The sequence below is a fragment of the Juglans microcarpa x Juglans regia genome, chromosome 1S (genome assembly GCF_004785595.1).
Source record: "Juglans microcarpa x Juglans regia isolate MS1-56 chromosome 1S, Jm3101_v1.0, whole genome shotgun sequence".
In the NCBI taxonomy this organism is placed as follows: Eukaryota; Viridiplantae; Streptophyta; class Magnoliopsida; order Fagales; family Juglandaceae; genus Juglans; species Juglans microcarpa x Juglans regia.
Window position 1 is genome coordinate 14,381,642 of NC_054595.1, and position 7,809 is coordinate 14,389,450.

The window sequence follows — 7,809 nt, forward strand, 5'->3', positions numbered from 1 at the left end:
TTTTATTAGTCTAGGATATGCATTTTATTTTTCTGTTTTTAATTTATGTTTCTGTTTTCAGTTTTTAAATAAGAAAAATAATAGAAAAAAATTTCTGGTTTGTTTCTAATTTTTTTTTTTTTTTTTTGGGAAGTGCATGTTTGATATGACAAAGTTTTGAGCACATGTTTTTTCACAAAATAAATTTTTAAACTTATGCATCTCTCTACTTTGTGCATTCACTTTATGAATACTAACTATTTGGGTCATCTTGACAAAGTTCATTTACAAAATACTGTGAGAAACTTATGTGTATGCACCTTATAATTAAGTTCCATATTTATTATTGAGATGCTTACCATAGAGGGAGTCCATGCCTTGAATTGACTAATGCTAGTTGAACCTAGTACAATAATAAAAAAATCTTCCCTTGCCAAATACAAATAGTTGATCTATATAGAAAAAATCGGTGTTATATCATTGCGGAAAAAGACAAACACCATACACGGATCTATCCCTTAAGTTCTTATAGAAAGAATCGTGGCTCAAATCATTGTGGAAATATATGAGTAACAAAAATGGACATTAAAGGGGTTGTGTAAACTAGTGTTTGGAGGAAATACTCATGTATCTAGGCCCTAACATAAAGTTTGACTTTTGAGATGAGTGACAATCCCTTGGGAGCATCTATAAGAAAAAAATACTCATGAAGAAATTTATCAAAAATATATTGAAGAGAAAAAGAAATAAAGAGTTAATTTTATTTAAGTTTGCTCACTCACACACTCACATGAACTTTGACATTGATGATCTTATGAGGTGTGAACATCCATGGTGATTGTTGCAAATAAGAGAGTGTACTCTATTGAATGTTTTTTTGTGAGTGACAATATGCTTTGAACTAAGATGCATCTAGACATGTTACTTGCCCCATTGCTTATATATAAAAAAAAAATAATTTGTTAAAAATATTTATTATTCATTTATTTTGGTTTATATAAAATATATTGAGGTATGAGTCAATGTTGGGATTATTCATGTCAGTTTTAAACTAATGCCCACCAAGTATTTGTTTTATGTCTCAACCAAGCTACTTCATTCATTTTGTCATAAATTTACTTGCATTCATGCTAATACATCAGATGCATTTAATCCATGAAAAGTTGAGACACATTGGAGTTATTGGAAGATTAGTGACAAAAAGGGGGAGATATATTGGAAGATTGATTTACTTCGGGTATTATGAAATTCGTATTGTGAGTTTTAGGGGGAGTTTGAGTAAGTGTGTTGTTAAGGAGGAGTTGAATGAATTTTTATTGTTCTAATTAATAAAGTTTAATATTGAGGGGGCGAACTAAAATATGGATATAATTCAACTCCAAGACTATAACATACTTAGATTTTAAATCTTGTAAAATTTAATCCTAGTCATTGTTCTATGTCATTATTTTTTGCCTGAAATCTCTACTCGGTCTCTTGGTCTACTGTTTGTGCTGTTGACAGGTTTTATATTACATTCATCAAGTTGGTTTTGTCACCAATCCACCAAAGGGAGAGATTGTTGATGTAAAAGTTTGTTGGCTAGGATTAGATGACTAGGACCTATTTGAATATTATTGGATGAATATAATTTGTTTTTATCTTTATCTATGAATATTTAAATTCAAAAAAAAATAGATTAATAGATAAAGGCTTGTCTTTATCTTTATCTATAAATATTTAAATTCTAAGATAAGTGGCTAAATAGATAAAGGTTCAAAAGACTTTTGATCAAGATTGAATGTTCGAAAAGATAGGAGATATCAAGTGATTTGGATAGAAGATTCAAAAAGAAGATATCAAGCATAAAGAATTTGAACTATCAAGAAGTTATCCAGAACAGACGCTGAACAGAAATCAGTTACTGCAGAGAAGAGTCATAGCGACATGCCAACAATCCGTTAGGAGACGTGTTCGCGATAGATTCTATCTGTCAGCAGAATCCTACTGGAACTGGAACTCTTTCCAGATAGTTTATTTAAGGGATTCTACTGGTTAAGATCATTAGAGATTCAGATCTACATATTTTCTAGAGCACTTTCTAGTGCATTGTTTGGTGAGAAAATTCCTTAGTGAATTTTTATATTTGTGATCTCTCTTTGAGTGTGATCGTGCTTCGAGCGTGGAGGATCGTGTGATTGGATTTCAGCCCCTAGACTTTTTGGAGGAAAGCCAATATTTGAAGATCGCCAGAAGTTCTAGTTGCTATCGTGGTAAAAGACAAACGGGTCGTTTGTCTGGACAAGTAAGAGAGTCAAGTTGCAAAGGTTTTGTAATTGATGAGTACTTGTAATTGATTTTCAAATAATAAGATTGACTTTCCAGGATTTGGCTGCCCCATAGGGTTTTACCTTTAAAGAGTTCTTTAAAGGATTTCCCTTCGATGCCAATTTTAGTGTTATGCAATTTATTTATTTTATGCATTTGATTGTTTATCAAATTAATTACATGCTTGACAACTAACCAATTTGTTGAGTGAATTGGTAGATATTTCCACTGCATTATAGGGGTACTTGGGTAATTTCAATTACTTCTATTGAAATACTGCCACGTAGACCTTTTAGAGGACATATCTTGAACCGCAAAACATAGGATGCCCAAACCCTTTCTCTTCCAACCCCACGAACGCCCATGCCATTTCTCTTCCCTCACCGACGCCCAGACCACTTCCCACAATTTGAGAAACTTATCAAAATTTGGACTGCCATGTCCCACAATTTGTGCAAATACATTGATTATTATACATTACTAGTACATGTTATTATATTTTAGTTATTATATATTAGTATTACATGTTATTATAAATTTATATATTTGTATTTATACATAATACATTAGTATTAAATGTTATTATACATTAGTTTTTATTACAAATTAGTGTTACATGGTAGTAATAGTTAATAGTATTGTGTTTACATATACTAAACAATTATTAGTGAATTTAGTCTATTTATATTATAATATAAGTATATTATTTTATAATAATTTGTTCATACTAGTATATTATTGAATTTAATTAACTCTATAATTTATAGTTATACAAAATATATATGATTAATATATAAAAAATACATATATTTTTATAAAATATGTACAATATCGAAATTGGAATCGATACATCGCATGGGAATACAAAAACTTGCAAAGCTTTAATGTAGAATATATCATGAGAGAGGGAGCTTTGGGCAGAGCTGGGAACTGCTGTCACGTATATAGGTTTAGAGTACTTGATAGGGCGTGAGTGCATGCAGCCACGTATATCAATATTGCTTGTTTAAAATCAGCAATTGGAATTGAAACATCATCCATCATTAACATAGCATATTGTTGATTCGTACCTCTAAATTGATATAGCACCTCAAATGAGTTAGGCAAGAGAATCTAGAATTCTACTCATGAATAGATACAGTACCACTGATTTCTTGTATAATTGTTGATGAGTGGGGCTACTATGCCGCCCCACTCTTACTGCTGGGCGTACTGCCCAGTGGTTTTTTTTTTTTTTTTACCTTTTTTCTTTTCACATTTTTTTAATACACTAAAATATTTTTAAAAATAAAAAAATACACCAATACATTTAAAATCACTTCCTTAATCATTAAATAAAAATAAAAAAAAAATTTGACCAGCACTACTCAAATGGAGCAGTCAAAGTTGGGAGGCATAATAATTTTATTCATTGTTGATTCGTACGTCTAAATTGATTGAAGAACTAATATTGATGAGACTTGAATTGATAGAATATTTGTCGCTGTTTATTAGAGAAATCAAAACTCTTTAATTCATACTTTACTATTTTCCCTCTACCAACACTTGAGCTGTCCAAAGAGCGAAAATAGCTTCCATCGCCAATTCACAACAGAATCATAAGCGAACTACTAGAATTTTTATTTTTCTGACAATGAAGGCAGTGATTGCATGCACAGAATAATTAAGTACTTAAATCTTATAACGCAGAATCATGAGTAAGGGAGCTTTGTGTAGAGGGAACTGCTGTCACATATATCGGTTTAGAGTACTTGATAGGGCGTGAGCGCATGCAGCCACATAAAGCAGGAGATTTTGCCCTACTATATATCAATATTGCTTGTTTAAAATCAGCAATTGGAATTGAAACATCATCCATCCACATAGAGCGCATCCACTCACAAGTCGCGCGTTGGTCGTTCTCCTTTCGTAGTCATCATCTTTATGAATAATGCCAAAAGGAAGAAATTTATTCTTTTTAAGATTATTAAAATTTTTTTGTATATGTATAATGTTAATCGAGTTATGCGTGTTTTTATAACATTCATTCACCTCATTAGCAGCCTGATAGTGGGAGATTTATGTGACATTAATGACAAAGCATGGGAGTGAAATAGCATCTCTAACCGTTCCCCAAAATGCAGAAGTATCAAAATCACACATCTTTAATGACATCATGCATGGTAACTTCAGCTAGCCTAAAAGGTGAGTGCCTTTTTTAGTCCTCATGAACTACATATCAACTCATGTGAACGTATGTCAAACGAAAAGGAATTAAGAAGTATGGTTTGCATAGACCAAATTACTAGATTCCTCTACTTTATATTTAAAAGAGTAATGCTAGTATAATTTTAAACTGTTTAAGTCCTGCATACTCTTTGAAAAAAAAATTGGGATCTATTATTAAAAAATAATTTTTATGTATGACATCCCGGATGTATCCATTTCTTCTAAAAGTAGTACTATGCAAGACTTATACACCGGGACTATAAATGTCATTAAATAGATGAAAAATAAGCAGTGTTACTCTCATCATGATGGTCAATCTTAATTGAAGGTGCCAAATATCATGTTTAGATAGTTTGAGAGTGTAATGTGTTGGTTTCGATAATTTGGAGTACATGAATTGTATAAATTACCTCTTACACTTTGAGAATATAAAGTCTACTTATTCCTTAATTAACGTCAGAAATGATCAAAAGCAGGAAAACTAAAGTGATTACAAATTAAGTTGCCTGAGCGAGAAAAGGAAGTGATCAAAGGTTGAAACATAAAGTCACACTTATAGCCTTCTCTTCAATCTTGCTAAAGATACTGTTGGAGTTACATAGAGTTGTTAAGAAATCGAAAATATTCAATTCTCCAATTAGGGCTAAATGCCAATGGGCCACACAAACAACCCAAAATCCAGTAATAAAGCCATGCACCACAGTTATATGAAACTATGGAAAAATAAGAGAGATTGGAAAATCTAACCACCATTATTAATAATTCTTTGAAGCCAGCTGATCATCTTTCAATGGTTGACTTTTCGAATGAATGAATTGTAATATTTTCAAGAAAAAAAAATTCTTCGATTTGTTTACTAGTTTGAAGATCTAAAGGAACAGAAAAATAAATATAGAGGTTTGCTATAGAGCAGCCACTGTAGCAATGCACACATTACACACACTACGAGGCTGCTTTTGTTTTTTTTTTTTTTTGTTTTTTGTTTTTTAAATCAAAACGTGCGTTTTGATTCTATTCGAAAATTGGTTTCCTATTTTCATCCCCAATTCGAATTCATCCCGTGAAACCACCCTCCTCCCTCAATAGCAACCCGCTTCAGCTTCCTCAACCTAGCGCCTCCCAGCGATGCTGTCTCTCTCATCAGCACCACCGAGCGGTGCTCCTCCGTTTGCCCAGCGCCGCCATCTCGTTGAATGGAGCAAACCAAACTTGAATCTCGCGAAACCCACCCTCCTTCCTCGCCACGAACCAGCATCTGCTTTCTCTTCCCAGCACCACCTCATGATGGTGTCTCTCTGGTCAGCGCCGCCTCGAGACGCTCCTACGTTCTGCCCAGCGCTGCCACTCCCCACGAGCTGATTGAGCAGAACGAACCAATGGCAAGTTCCAATAACTCTGTTTTGCCAAATGGTTTGCTCAGCTTCGTAGGTAAATATTGTACCATTTTCCCGCCTATACTATTTTGTTCTTCTTGTGTACATCGAGCTGTGATTTTTATGTTTTTTGAGTTGGGTATTGTGGTTTAGGGCATGGAGAAAAATAGTGTTCTTTCCATAAAAACAGGGTCTCTAAACTATTGTTTTTTGTTAATACAACCTGAGTTTTGAAGACATGATTGGAACTTGTTTGAAGACATAGTGGCTTAAATTATTTTGAAGTTGTTTAGTTTCAGTAGCCTACTCATTCTGCTCTTGTGCATGCGCATTGCCCTTATTGAGGCACATTTTTCTGGTAAGATGTTGGACATAATTTTTTTTTGGTGTTTTTATTTTCAGAAACACCTACTTTTAGATCTTGTGCATGTTGCACCTCATCAAGGCTAGTTTTCCAGTAAGATGCTGGTGATTTTCTTTTCTGAATTTGGTGAGGTGGACTCAAACTTAGTTATATGAATAGTTTTTGTGAATTTAAGAAGTGAACTGAAGGAATTTGGTAGATGAAAGATTAGCTGAAATGGGTTTATAGTTTAAGATGGATATAACTTGATGCAGAGAGTCTTGAGTATGCTGTCGAAATTGGATGAGAAAGAGAGTATCAGATTTGTTATTTAGCTGTTAGTATGAAAATGTTGGTTTGTGAAATTATGTTGTTAGTATGGAGAATTGGAGATTAACCTGTTTGTGAAATGTCGGTCTTGACATTGATATTTACTTATTGAATTAGACTTTATTTGAATTGAATTGAGTTAATTAACATTCTTGTATAAACAAAAAAGTTGTAGAGGTGTGCATAAACCAGTGTTTGCATACAAAATCCCACAACAAGTGTTTGCAACATAACACAATCCCACTACAGTATCTCCACAACACAATAAGTGTTTGCACACAAAATTCTGAGTCTACAATCTTCATAAGTAACACCAAGTACATCTCCACAACTGCACACAAAAGAAGTTGCATATAATGATAAGAATATGACGTACTGTCATATTCTTATCAGTATAATGATAAGAAACCAGTGTTTGTATACAAAATCCCACAACAAGTGTTTGCAACACAACACAATCCCACTACAGTATCTCCACAACACAATAAGTGTTTGCACACAAAATTCTGAGTCTACAATCTTCATAAGTAACACCAAGTACATCTCCACAACTGCACACAAAAGAAGTTGCATATAATGATAAGAATATGACGTACTGTCATATTCTTATCAGTATAATGATAAGAAACCAGTGTTTGTATACAAAATCCCACAACAAGTGTTTGCAACACAACACAATCCCACTACAGTATCTCCACAACACAATAAGTGTTTGCACACAAAATTCTGAGTCTACAATCTTCATAAGTAACACCAAGTACATCTCCACAACTGCACACAAAAGAAGTTGCATATAATGATAAGAATATGACGTATTGTCCAAGCAGCACCTCATTTCATTAAAATCCAAAATACAACAGTTGGAGGACATAACAGACTTCTTACTTCACAAAGACTCATTAATATGAATAACTCAATATACATGAATCAAAGAAAATACACCAGTTTAGTTCCAAAACTAAAACAACAACAAAGTATTGTACTTCTCTAACTTGAGTGTAAACAAATACAACAACAAAAGACAAAATCAACTCCCATGACCACTATTTGGCTGCAACTATTTCCATAAATCTTCAGTTCTGCAAGTCTCCAAAGTCCTGTCCAATTCAATTTTCGATCTCCATTATTATTTCTACAAAACAAAGAAATATATGAGGGATGGATTAAATTTCCATTAATTCATCTAGTTTGATATACTGTGCAAGCAGGTTATCTCTAGAGCTTGATATCCATAATGCCCCACAATGGAAACATTAATGCATTTATAGA